General features: G+C 39.2%; 1 protein-coding gene, 1 non-coding gene and 1 pseudogene across 2 annotated transcripts in view; 2 read left to right on the forward strand and 1 right to left on the reverse strand.

The window, feature by feature from the left end:
• Positions 1–1,309: 1,309 nt before the first annotated feature.
• On the reverse strand, positions 1,310–2,437 carry LOC115863875 (thyroid transcription factor 1-associated protein 26-like; annotated as a pseudogene).
• Positions 2,438–4,626: 2,189 nt separating this feature from the next.
• LOC115863951 (U6 spliceosomal RNA) lies at positions 4,627–4,733 on the forward strand. Its single transcript, XR_004043736.1, has one exon. It is a non-coding gene; the product is annotated as a U6 spliceosomal RNA (small nuclear RNA).
• A 4,731-nt stretch (positions 4,734–9,464) lies between these two features.
• Positions 9,465–14,198, forward strand: part of PDCD1LG2 (programmed cell death 1 ligand 2) — a 60,502-nt gene continuing 55,768 nt past the window's right edge. Inside the window, exon 1 of the mRNA XM_030877141.2 lies at positions 9,465–9,584. The gene's annotated coding sequence lies outside the window, so the exon portion shown is untranslated. The remainder of the gene's footprint in view (positions 9,585–14,198) is intronic.

Below are 14,198 nucleotides of genomic sequence, written 5' to 3' on the forward strand. Positions count from 1 at the left end.
CAGGTAAACTCGTATCAAGAGTTTGTTCCTGACTTTAGGAGGGTTGCTAAGGCTGGTTCTAGGTAAATTGCTGGCTTCTTGGAGTTCTCACCCCTTCCTGAGCTCTTCCTCTTTGCCCATGTCCCAAAAACCCTGGGTTCATTTCTTTCTCACACTTAGGCTGTGTTCTTTTTTTTCTTCCCTGTAAGGCCTAACAGAGTGGGAAACACTGGACTTTTTTTTTGGACCTGAAATAGCTAACACTGATTTAGCACCTGCTATGTGGCAAACACTGTTCTAGGTACTTTATGTGAGCATTTTTTTTTACTTCCAGTTTTATTGAGACATAATTAACATACCACACTGGATAAGTTTAAGGTGTACAGCATCATGATTTGACTTACATACATCATGAAATGATGACCACAGTAAGTTAGTGATTATTTATCTCTCATATAAATACAAAATTAAAGAAATTAAAAAAAATTTTCCCTTTCTTAGGATTTACCCTGTTAACAACTTTCATATGTAACATACAGCACTGCTCATTATGTTTATCATGTTGTACGTTACATCCCTGGTACTTATTTACCTTATAACTGAAAGCTTGTACATTTTGACTGCCTTCATCCAATTCCCCCTCTACCCACCCCTAACTCTGGTAACCATAAAGCTGATCTTTTTTTTCTATGAGTTTGTTTGCTTTTGAAGGTTAATTGATCTACAACACTATGTTAGTTCCTCGTATACAACATAGTAACTCCATTTTTTTTAACATTTTATTTCATCTGAATTTCATATGGTGCAAAAGTATTATATGCTTGAACCTGTCACTCAAATAGGAGGTTCTTTCAGTTCTCCAGGCCAACCTTCCTTCAGATGCCAATAAATTTTTTTTTTTTTTTTTTTTTTTTTTTTTTTTGCCGTACACGGGCCTCTCACTGTTGTGGCCTCTCCCTTTGCGGAGCACAGGCTCCGGACACGCAGGCTCAGCGGCCATGGCTCAGGGGCCAGCTGCTCCGCGGCATGTGGGATCTTCCCAGACTGGGGCACGAACCCATGTCCCCTGCATCGGCAGGCGGACTCTCAACCACTGCGCCACCAGGGAAGCCCCGCAAATAAATTTTTAAAACAAGAATATTATGTAGAACATACATAGAAAATTTTATCTTACAAAAACAAGAATATTTGGACATTTTAAATTTAGTATAGCTTAGCAGCCCAGTTTCTGCCGATAAATTTAGTTAATTGTTAGGAGGTTTAGTACGTATACAGAGAACTCAGTAAACAGCAGATATTTTAACCCTTGATTAAGGATAACATGTCTGACTTAATTTTGTTCTTGTATTTTTTTAAGAAGCTACTCCATTTGTAAATTCAAGTTTGGTTGGCCTTTTATAGTCTTTTTGCTCAATATTTTGAACACTTTTTCTTCTTATTGTAGAGACTTTGAGCTTCTTCTCTCTCTTGTTTTCTACTCTCAAATTCTTGTTTCTTAGCAACACACTTAGCTTGTACCTGTTCATATTCTTCCTGTGCTTTTTTAAAAATATTTTTAAAATAAATTTATTTATTTTATTTATTTATTTTTGGCTGCATTGGGTCTTCATTGCAGCATGCGGGCTTTCCCCAGTTCCGGCAAGCGAGGGCCACTCTTCGTTGTGGTGTGCGGGCTTCTCATTGCAGTGGCCCCTCTCGTTGTGGAGCACGGGCTCTAGGCATGCAGGCTTCAGTAGTTGTGACATGCGGGCTCAGCATCTGTGACTCACGGGCTCCAGAGCGCAGACTCGGTAGTTGTGGTGCGTGGGCTTAGCCACTCTGCAGCATGTGGGATCTTAGTTCCCTGACCAGGGATCAAACCCGTGTCCCCTGCATTGGCAGGCAGTTTCCTAACCACCGTGCCACCAGGGAAGTCCCCTTCCTGTGCTTTTTGATTTGATGTTTTCTTTTATTTTTCTTTGGCATAGTAATGAAGTTTACTCTTATGCTACATTATTTCTGGCTGAGGTTGTTCATTGCTACAGTGTTCTTCAGACAATGCCTGGTCAATGTTACATTGCTCTTCTGACAAAGGCTGATTAACTTGTTCTTCTGACAAAGGCCAGTCAACTTGTTCTAACAAAGACTGGTCAACTTTTCTAAGTTGATTCTTGAGTCTTTCCTCTTCATCTAAATAGAGATGTTTCAGATGATCAGGGTACCAATCTGTGAATTGGGACTCCTGTGTGGTTTGAGCCTTTTTTACCTTCCATAGTAATTTCTTGTAATTTTGCTGAATCTTTCATTTCAAAATGCAGACTTGTCCCTCAAGAACACTCCCCATGAAGGCTTGCAGATGGTTAGATTGCAATATCATCTGTTTCACATTCTTATTCTTGAATCCTACCTGTGAAGCTCCTTCACCACGTGTCCCAAAATTCCCTGTCTGCCACCTTGCTGCCAGCCTCACCAGTGCCATGGCACACCAACCATGTCACCAGAAAACCACGAAGGACCCACTCAATAGTTCTATACATTTTAAAATAATCACCATGATAAGGTCTAGTTACCATCTGTCGCTGCACAAAGATATTTCATAATTATTGACTATATTCCCCATACTGTACATTTTATGTCTGGGACTCATTTATTTTGCAGCTGGAAGTTTGTACCTCTTAATCTCCCTCACATATTTATAATGCATCGCATCATATCACATTGCATTGTATCGCATTACTTTTGGAGGAAAATATTTGGGAGGAAAAACCAGAAATGAACCCTGCCCTGCACTCACAAGGTGATCAGTCCTTGGTTAAGCCACGTAATCTCTCTTCACCTCAACCTTCCCTTCTAGAAAATGAAAAGAGCTTTGTAGACTGATTGTGCACACTAGTGAGATCATTATTATGCAATATTTATGACCTAAATTCCAATTTCCCATTACTAAGTATCAGTGCAACTATGCCAAGTTCTAAAAATGTTTTCTTGTTGCTGTTGTTTAGCAATTTAACTATACTCTCCATTACTGATTTTTAAAAAATTATTTCTGTTTAAAAAGCAATGTGTGTCCATGGCAAGTTATTTAGAAAATAAAATAGAAGGGGAAAAGGAGAAAGTAAAAAAACCTGTGCAAGTCCTCCACCCAGAAACGCCCCTGTTAACACCTTGGTATCTACTGCTCCAGTATTTTTTTGAGGCATATAGATTTATGAGGCAGGAAAATGTACTGAGATATTAGTTTGAGTTTTATTTGGGCCCTGTTGTGAAAACCCCAGGGCTTTCCTTTGTGCTGAGATGAGTCTGTTTTCTCAAGCCTAGGTGTGGAGGAAAAACTGAGCTGCCCAGAGGGAGGGGTGGAGAGACGTAGACTGAGACAGGAGGGAGCCCAGATGAGGTGGAGGAAGGGAAACAATGGGCAAGTGTATCTCCCTTCTAAAGAGGAGCAGGAGCTCTGGTCGGTGGTGTATGGACCCTATAGACACTAAGCTCTTAGAGTCTTGCAGAGGACATATGCCCATTCCTCAGCCAATCACGGTAGCTGAGGAAGGGAGGTCAAGTAAGAGCAGGCAACGCTTATTGAAACCACATGCCTGGAGTTATGGGTGGAGAAGCAGTTCCCCACACAGCCCCATTCTTGGGGCCTAGGCAGCCACTCCCATTTGTAGCTACTACAAATTTCACCCCTTCTTCTTTAAGGTATAAAGTAAAAAGAATGAGAAGGAGGAAACGAGAATGCTGATTTTTCAGAATAAAAACAATTAGGTTGGGGGAGGATTTAGAGGCAAGGCATGTTAAGAGGACTAGAACACATTAGAGAAATATGGCTTAGAAAACCTACCCTGTCTCTTCTGACCCCACTCTTATGAGCCCAAGAGAAATGAGGAGGTTGGAATTGGATTAATAATCAGGACTGCATGCAAGTTGGCCTTTTCTTGCCATCAGGTTTGAGTCTCACTATTGAAAATATTGAAAAGCCTCGTGGTGTAATGGGGCCGCAGAGGGCTTAGTTCAAGTACAACCATGCAAATGAAGAAAGGCTTCTCGATGTCAACTGTTTCCTCATATGTAAAATGGGTCTAACAGTATCTAGACCACAAGTTGCTCCAAGAATGAAATGAAGTACTGTAGCAGCTTGCATAATGTTTCCTCCAAATTCCATGTCCACCTGGAGCCTCCAAATATGACCTTATTAGGAAGCATTGTGTTTGCAGATGTAATTAGTTAAGATGAGGTCATACTGGAATAGGGTGGGCACTAACCCAATGGCTGGTGTCCTAATAAGAAGAGGAAAGACATGCAATGATATGCACAACGAATAAGATCATGAAAAGATGAAGGCAGAGATTGGAATGACCTGCTGCAGCCAAGATATGCCAAGGATTGAAAGGAGCCCCCGGAAGCTAGGAATAGACAAGGAAGCATTCTTTCCTGGAGCCTTCAGCAGGAGTATGACCATGTGACACCTTGATCTCAGACTTCTCGTCTCCAGAATTGGGAGAGAACTATAAGTACAGTGTCTACTGTTTTAAGCCACCCAGTTTGTGCTGAATTGTTATGGCAGCCCCAGAAAACAAATAATGATACCTGTGTAAAGTTCTTGGTACGTAGCTAGAACATGCTGGTATTCTTCTTTCCCTTCCCTTCTCCTACTCCTAAATGTGCACATGTGTGCTTACTTTGGCAGCACGTATACTAAAATTGGAACGATACAGAGAAGATCAGCCTGGCCCCTGCACAAGGATGACATGCAAATTTGTGAAGCGTTCCATATTTTTTCAATCAAGTCCAGGAAATGCAGAGTCCCATACAGGATAAATATAAGGAGAAACATGCCAAAACACGTATAAATCAAGCTATCAAAAATTAAATACAAAGAAAAAGAGAAGGAAAAGACGTACAATAACAAACCCAAAACAATTAAGAAAATGGTGATAGGAACATACATATTGATAACTACCTTAAATGTAAATGGATTAAATGCTTCCACCAAAAGACATAGACTGCCTGAATGGATACAAAAACAAGACCCATATATATGCTGTCTACAAGAGACCCACTTCATACCTAGGTACACATGCAGCCTGAAAGTGAGGGGATGGAAAAAGATATTCCATATAAATGGAAATCAAAAGAAAGATGGAGTAGCAATTCTCATATCAGACAAAATAGACTTTAAAATAAAGACTATTACAAGAGACAAAGAAGAACACTACACAATGATCAAGGGATCAGTCCAAGAAGAAGATATAACAATTGGAAATATTTATGGACCCAACATAGGAGCACCTCAATATATAAGGCAAATGCTAACAGCCATAAAAAGGGAAATTGACAGTACCACAATCATAGTAAGGGACTTTAACACCCCACTTTCGCCAATGGACAGATCAACCAAAATGAAAATAAATAATGAAACATAAGCTTAAATGATACAATAAACAACATGGACTTAAGATACTTATAGGACATTCCATCCAAAAACAACAGAGTACACTTTCTTCTCAAGTGCTCTCCAGGATAGATCATATCTTGAGTCACAAATCAAGCCTTGGTAAATTTAAGAAAATTGAAATCATATCAAGTATCTTTTCTGACCACAACGGTATGAGACTAGATATCAATTACAGGAAAAAATCTGTAAAAACTACAACCACATGGAGGCTAAACAATACACTACTAAATAACCAAGAGATCACTGAAGAAATCAAAGAGGAAATCAAAAAATACCTAGAAACAAATGACAATGAAAACACGATGACCCAAAACCTATGGGATGCAGCAAAAGCAGTTCTAAGAGGGAAGTTTATAGCAATACAGTCCTACCTCAAGAAACAAGAAACATCTCAAATAAACAACCTAACCTTATACCTAAAGCAATTAGAGAAAGAAGAACAAGAAAACCCCAAAGTTGGCAGAAGGAAAGAAATCATAAATTTCAGATCAGAAATAAATGAAAAAGCAATGAAGGAAACAATAGCAAAGATCAATAAAACTAAAAGCTGGTTCTTTGAGAAGATAAACAAAATTGATAAACCATTAGCCAGACTCATCAAGAAAAAAAGGGAGAAGACTCAAATCAAAAGAATTAGAAATGAAAAAGGAGAAGTAACAACTGACACTGCAGAAATACAAAGGATCATGAGAGATTACTACAAGCAACTCTATGCCAATAAAATGGACAACATGGAAGAAATGAACAAATTCTTAGAAATGCACAACCTTCTGAGACTGAATCAGGAAGAAATAGAAAATATAAACAGACCAATCAAAGCATTGAAATTGAGACTGTGATTAAAAATCTTCCAACAAACAAAAGCCCAGGACCAGATGGCTTCACAGGTGAATTCTATCAAACATTTAGAGAAGAGCTAACACCTATCCTTCTCAAACTCTTCCAAAATATAGCAGAGAGAGGAACACTCCCAAATTCATTCTACAAGGCCACCATCACCTTGATACCAAAACCAGACAAGGATGTCACAAAGAAAGAAAACTACAGGCCAATATCACTGATGAACATAGATGCAAAAATTCTCAACAAAATACTAGCAAGCAGAATCCAACAGCACATTAAAAGGATCATACACCATGATCAAGTGGGGTTTATTCCAAGAATGCAAGGATTCTTCAATATACGCAAATCAATCAATGTGATAAACCATATTAACAAATTGAAGGAGAAAAACCATATGATCATCTCAATAGATGCAGAGAAAGCTTTTGACAAAATTCAACACCCTTTTATGATAAAAACCCTGCAGAAAGTAGGCATAGAGGGAACTTTCCTCAACATAATAAAGGCCATATATGACATACCCACAGCCAACATCCTTCTCAATGGTGAAAAACTGAAACCATTTCTTCTGAGATCAGGAACAAGACAAGGTTCTCCACTCTCACCACTATTATTCAACATAGTTGGGGAAGTTTTAGCCACATCAATCAGAGAAGAAAAAAAATAAATGGAATCCAAATTGGTAAAGAAGAAGTAAAGCTTTCACTCTTTGCAGATGACATGATACTATACAAAGAGAATCCCAAGGATGTTGCCAGAAAACTACTAGAACTAATCAATGAATTTGGTAAAGTAGCAGGATACAGAATTAATGCACAGAAATCTCTTGCATTCCTATACACTAATGATGAAAAATCTGAAAGAGAAATTAAGGAAACACTCCCATTTACCATTGCCACATAAAGAATAAAATACCTAGGAATAAACTTACCCAAGGAGATAAAAGACCTGTATGCAGAAACCTATAAGACACTGATGAAAGAAATTAAAGGTGATACAAACAGATGGAAAGATATACCATGTTCTTGGATTGGAAGAATCAACATTGTGAAAATGACTCTACTACCCAAAGCAATCTACAGATTCAGTGCAATCCCTATCAAACTACCAATGGCATTTTTCACAGAACTAGAACAGAAAATTTCACAATTTGTATGGAAACACAAAAGACCCCGAATAGCCAAAGCAATCTTGAGAAAGAGAAACGGAGCTGGAGGAATCAGGCTCCCTGACTTCAGACTATACTACAAAGAAGCTACAGTAATCAAGACAGTATGGTACTGGTACAAAAACATAAATATAGATCAATGGAACAGGATAGAAAGCCCAGAGATAAATCCACTCACATATGGTCACCTTATTTTTGATAAAGGAGGCAAGAATATACAATGGAGAAAAGACAGACTCTTTAATAAGTGGTTCTGGGAACACTGGACAGCTACATGTAAACTAATGAAATTAGAACACTCCCTAACACCATACACAAAGATAAACTCAAAATGGATTGAAGACCCACATGTAAGGCCAGAAACTATCAAACTCTTAGTGGAGAACATAGGCAGAACACTCTGTGACATAAATCACAGCAAAATCCTTTTTGACCCACCTCCTAGAGGAATGGAAATAAAAATAAAAATAAACAAATGGGACCTAATGAAACTTAAAAGCTTTTGCACGGCAAAGGAAACCATAAACAAAACAAATTGGAGAAAATATTTGCCAATGAAGCAACTGAAAAAGATTGATCTCCAAAATTTACAAGCAGCTCATGCAGCTCAATCTCAAAAAAACAAACAACCCAATCCAAAAATGGGCAGAAGACCTAAATAGACATTTCTCCAAAGAAGATATACAGATTGCCAACAAACACATGAAAGGATGCTCAACATCACTAATCATTAGAGAAATGCAAATCAAAATTACCATGAGGTATCCCCTCACGTTAGTCAGAATGGCCATCATCAAAAAATCTACAAACAATAAACGCTGGAGAGGGTGTGGAGAAAAGGGAACCGTCTTGCACTGTTGGTGGGAATGTAAATTGATATAGCCACTATGGAGAACAGTATGGAGGTTCCCTAAACAACTAAAAATAGAACTACCATATGACCCAGCAATGCCACTGCTGGGTATACACCCTGAGAAAACCATAATTCAATGAGAGTCATGTACTACAATGTTCACTGCAGCTCTATTTACAATAGCCAGGATATGCAAGCAACCTAAGTGTCCATCGACTGATGAATGGATAAAGAAGACGTGGCACATATATACAAATGGAATATTAGCCATAAAAAGAAATGAAATTGAGTTATTTGTAGTGAGGTGGATGGACCTAGAGTCTGTCATACAGAGTGAAGTAAGTCAGAAAGAGAAAAACAAATACCGTATGCTAACACGTATACATGGAATCTAAGAAAAAAAAAAGTCATGAAGAACCTAGGGGTAAGACAGGAATAAAGACACAGACCTACTAGAGAATGGACTTGAGGATATGGGGAGGGGGAAGGGTAAGCTGTGACAAAGCTAGAGAGAGACAGGGACATATATACACTACCAAACGTAAAATAGATAGCTAGTGGGAAGCAGCCACATAGCACAGGGAGATCAGCTCAGTGCTTTGTGACCACCTAGAGGGGTGGGATAGGGAGGGTGGGAGGGAGCCGCAAGAGGGAGGGGATATGAGGATATATGTATATGTACAGCTGATTCAGTTTGTTATAAAGCAAAAACTAACACACCTTTGTGAAGCAATTATACTCCAATAAAGATGTTAAAAAAATTTTTTTTAACCAATAATAAAAGAAAAAAAAAGACACATGCACCCCAGTGTTCATTGCAGCACTATTTACGATAGCCAGACATGGAAACAACCTAAAACAAGTAAATACATAAATAAATACATAAATAAATAAATATGCACACACAGGTCAATGGGTACTTGCATGCAGAGACGTGCCACTGAAAGTAAAACCAAAACTTGCCAGTAGGTTGGGCTTCAGTCAGTTCCTTAGCATCAGTTTTGGTTTGAATTGTACTCATATTAAGAGAAAGCCTGAGTTGGATGGGGATGATATCTTTTCTTGTCTTGCTCAGTGTACCTTATCCCCACAGTTTTCTGTCATCCATCCTCGTGCGTCCCTCTGCCAGCTAAAAAGAACCCTGGGTTGGAGCTACTACTTGTTGCATTGGTCTCAGCAGCAACCTAGGTTTTGTTTTTGTTTTGGCTGTTTGTTTTGTTGGCTTCTATGAGGGAATCTGACAAAGAGCAACTGTTTGTTGTTTTATTTTCTTTTGCGTCTTTGCCTGAGGAGCCGTGCCAAGGCGTGATGTGAGTATCGAGTGGGTTGAGATTTTCTCATACTTTGAGTTGGTGTTGTAGACCATGATGAGCATGCCATAGTTGGGTAAGCATGGGCACATTTTCTCTCCACACCATTGGAGGCAGGGGAAACTGCCTCAGAAATTGTGCTCAGGTACACAAACAAGCTAATTTCCTCCTGTCCTCAAAATAGTAGGATTTCTCTTGCTGGTCCTATGCTTATTATTCTTCTTGAGCAGTTTTATGAGGTGGGTTATTTTGTTTTCTGCACAAAATAAATCTGCACCAAAAAAAATTTACTCCTAAAGTTGTCTCTCTGCTTAGAATTTTGAAGGGTTAATGGAACTTAAAAATATGGATTTTTACATCTAACACGTGTTTGTGATTATCCCTTTGGCAGGCAGTCAACATTCTAGGCTAGCCTAGCCTGTGTTTACAAGCTATATTCAAGTGTAAGCTGTTAAAAAAAAAAAAAAAACTATAATTACATTAACTTATAATATAGGCAACCATTATTTAACAAAAGCGTGATTTGGGCCTACTAAAATGCTTAATATTCTACATAAAATGATGAAAGAATGTTTAGCAAAATGAAGGAAAACTGCAACTATTGCTATTTATTGGTCACTATCCAGGTGCACATAGTAGAAAAGTGATGACGATGGATTTATGTGAGAAAGGGTTGAAGTGAGGAGGTGAAACTTGAATGAAATTACCTACAAATAAGGTCTTGTGACCCTGAAATTCTGTGGTTCTGTGGAAGGGAGTGATTAACATACATTGACAAAAATGTACAGTAAGAATATTCAGCGTGAGCAGTAATCAGACAGTTGTAGCAGGAGTCAAATGCCAATTGATCTGGATGTTTTTTAAGCTCCCTTTGAAGCCTAAGATTCTATGAATAGATGAAATCTTATCTCTTGCCACTTGGAACTGGTCTATTTGCCTTTATTACCTGAACTCTCACCATCAGCAGGATGTTCCTTTCCCACTCTTCAAGGTGTCTTCTCAGATTTCTTCTGTGAGCCTTTCCATTAAACTGTAGCTCCTCATAGGCAAAGACCACACCTTTTAGGATCTCTGAATCCCAAGTACCCCTCACAGTGCCTCACAATATGCATGGGTGCTCATTGGGTGCTTGTTGAGTTGTTGAATTAATTGATTTGATGAAGTGGCTGGTGAATCACCAGATGTGGGATATTTGCATAATATACAGCGGACATTGGGGCTGATGGAGGTGATGCAGATTTCTCAGGGACAGTATTAGGGATCATGCTTCAGAGCTGACTTTCTTTAAGATGCATCGGACAGTGATCCATAGGTTGTCGTGTGTAATTTTTATTCCACATGGCAACGTTCAAATATACCACATGACTTAACTGTAGCATACTTGGGTTACCCTGTAATGAGGCAACTGCAGCCTGACCTCCTCATGTCCCACACTGCTCTACTGCTGTGGGGCTCTCTCATGTTGTGTTCCCCTAATCTTCAAATCGACTAACAGAATTCCAGGATAGATAAAGGAATCTGAAAGGTTATCCAGCCCCAATCACCTCAATACCCTCCAGCCCTCCCTAATAACCCTGGGGCTGATTCCCAGTTCCTAGTCTCCCGACCTCTCTATTGTCAACCACTTCTGCTTCTTGGGATTTCCTCCCTCGGCTCTGAGATATTGTGATGGGGAAGCTTTTCACTCTTAGGATCATTTCTTCTCTGCTTTTGTCTCTGATCTCTTACTCCCACTCTCCAAATTCTGGGGCATTCCTCAGAGTTCAGATCTTTTCTTTCTAACCTCTCTTTTTATACTCTCCCCCTCAGAGAGTTAATTCATTCCCCAAAGTCAACTAACATTTTATTACAAATAACTTCTTTATCTTTATCTCTAGTCCCAAATTGTGTTCCACACTCCAGACCTACATTTTTCTTGACTGCCTTGCATTACTTCATGACTCAAACCTAGCTCATCATCTTCCCTTTAAAAATCAGCTCTTGGGCTTCCCTGGTGGCGCAGTGATTGAGAGTCCGCCTGCCGATGCAGGGGACACGGGTTCGTGCCCCGGTCCGGGAATATCCCACATGCCGTGGAGCAGCTGGCCCATGAGCCATGGCTGCTGAGCCTGCGCGCCTGGAGCCTGCGTGCCTGGAGCCTGTGCTCCGCAACAGGAGAGGCCACAACAGTGAGAGGCCCGCGTACCGCAAAAAAAAAAAAAAATCAGCTCTTGATCTTATATTTCCTCCCCCCCACCCCCACCCAATGACATCAATATTGTTTTGATAGTCTGACCTCAAAACCACAGTCAACTTGTTGCTTCTGTTTCTTTCCCATGTGACTAATCACTTGTCAATTGTTTTGTCAGTTGTCCTGTCAATTATCTTATTGACAGGAAGTTTCTCCTTCCTCTCCCTTTCTTCCCTCTTCTGATCCTAAATCAGATGCTTTACCAAACATCTGGATGAACACTGTGACCCCCTAATCAAGTAGCTGGCCTCCAATTCCACTCTCCCTCTATTACATACTGAAAAAAACAAACTCAGATTTAATCTTTTCAAACTTCTTTGTTATTGTCACTCAGTTTTTGAGTGACTGTCACTGTTTTTTATTGGCAGCTCTACCTGGCACTAAGCTCTCAATATTCTTGTCCCAAACTTATTTCCAGCCAGGTTATGCTGTTCATTGTCTTCCTTAACATGCCCTGTGTGTTTGCACCTCTAAAACTTTGCTCCTGACTCATCTGCAGTGCCCTCAAGAGTTGTTCTAACTCTCCAATTTCTACCAGTGCTTCAAAGACTCATTTCAAATCCCATCCGAGAAGTCTCCCTTCTTCCAGTCAGCTTCCAGGGTTTTTGCATCGTCATGCAAAATATTTTACACCACTTCTTAGTATTTTTCATGTGTAGGAGTTTTAAACTTCTGACTATGTTATAATGTCTTTAAGGGCAGGAATCCTTTCTTAGATGAATCCTTCTATTGATTCTCCACAGTCTAATGCAAAGACTTGCAAAAAATGGCAGCTCAGTGTTTATTGACTAAAAAGTTGAGATTCAATTTGAATTTAAGTTAAATTGAAGGCTACAGATTGTCTACCTATGTCTAGATGGTTTAGATATTGAATACTGAAAGATTTCTGATCCACCTCTAAAAACAGAGCCACTGTTGTTAAGATTCCCTAAAATCTCAAATGCCTGTAGGAACTGGTAGACAGTAAAATGTGTGATCATACAATAGGGAGTAGCACGGCCTGGGGCAAACTCTGCATTACTTGCCAAAGGCACTCAGATCCAAATTATTTTAAAACATTGCTACTTACAATTCTTGCTTTAGACACTTGGCTTCAAAAACAGTTATTAAGTCAGGTATTTCAGTTCAGTTTGTTGTGTGTTTATCTAGGTCTTCACAGATATCCAGGGCTGTGCTAGACACTTGGGAAGAGGGAGAAGCAAAATGAGTTAAGACTGGCAATGTTCAGCAGAGAATAAAGTGTTATACAAGCATGATCCTTTATGCTGGTTATTATTACACAAAGAAATTATTTGCTAGGATTCTTGAGATATTTCCATAAAGTACCTGTGCCTTGGTTGTTCTAGAGACCAGAGAATTCTGAAAGCTTTGTTTCTGTCTTATTTACCTCTGCATACCAGAGCTTGCCACACAGAAAATATAGAGTAAATGTCTTGAATAAAAGAAAGAAAGAATTAAAACCTCTGTACATAATTTCAGCACCATAAATTTCATTTCATCTATAAATTCACAAATAGCTTTCAGTAGATAGGTGAAATGGCAAGAAACTGGGCCTGAAGCAACCAGAAAGTGAACCTTCTAGCACCTATAGTAATTTTTGGTTCTCTTGCAAATTTTGCTTGGAAAAGTTTTCCTGCTTACATTTTCTGCTTACAACCTTCTCCTCAGAATTTACAGAAATTTTCTTGATTTTTCTGGAAAGATACGACTTCTTAATACAATTGAATAAATTGCTGTTAGTATCTTTTATGGAGAAATAAGCAGAATAAGATCTAAACATCTACTAAGCAGAAAGTTAGACGTAACCTATTAAATACAAGATAGACAAGAAGTACTCTGAAAGGTACAACAGTTCTGTGAACATTTACTTAGGAGGTACAGGGGAGTAGTCGTGAAAGAGGTGGTGCTGAGTGAGTCTTAAAGACTAGGTAGATTTTACCAGGCGAAACCTTCGTGGGTTAGTGAAAGGAGTGGCCATATTAGGAATTCATGGGAATTTTAGACCAAAGATCATCAGTCACCATCCTAAGTAATAATGACAATGAATGTAAAGAACGCTTTGCCATTTACCAAGTATTTTTCACGTACCTTGTCCACAGTCATTTCTGTTTATTGACTGTGGTGTGGTCAAGAGCTTCAGATATTAGAGAACTCGATGATTTCCGATTTCCACCCCTCGCAATCTCACCATGTTAGAAGGACCATTTATGGCTCTTGGACCACAGGAGCATGATCTAATCATTCAGTGAATATTAATGAGGACCCACCATGTATTAGGAGCTGTTTGGGGTGCCAGAGATATAATAAGGAACAAAAACAGACAGAAATTTCTGCCCTTGGGGAGCTTAATCTTCTTGAGCAGGATAGAGAAACAGAGGAAAAAG

Source organism: Globicephala melas, chromosome 6, assembly GCF_963455315.2.
Source record: "Globicephala melas chromosome 6, mGloMel1.2, whole genome shotgun sequence".
In the NCBI taxonomy this organism is placed as follows: Eukaryota; Metazoa; Chordata; class Mammalia; order Artiodactyla; family Delphinidae; genus Globicephala; species Globicephala melas.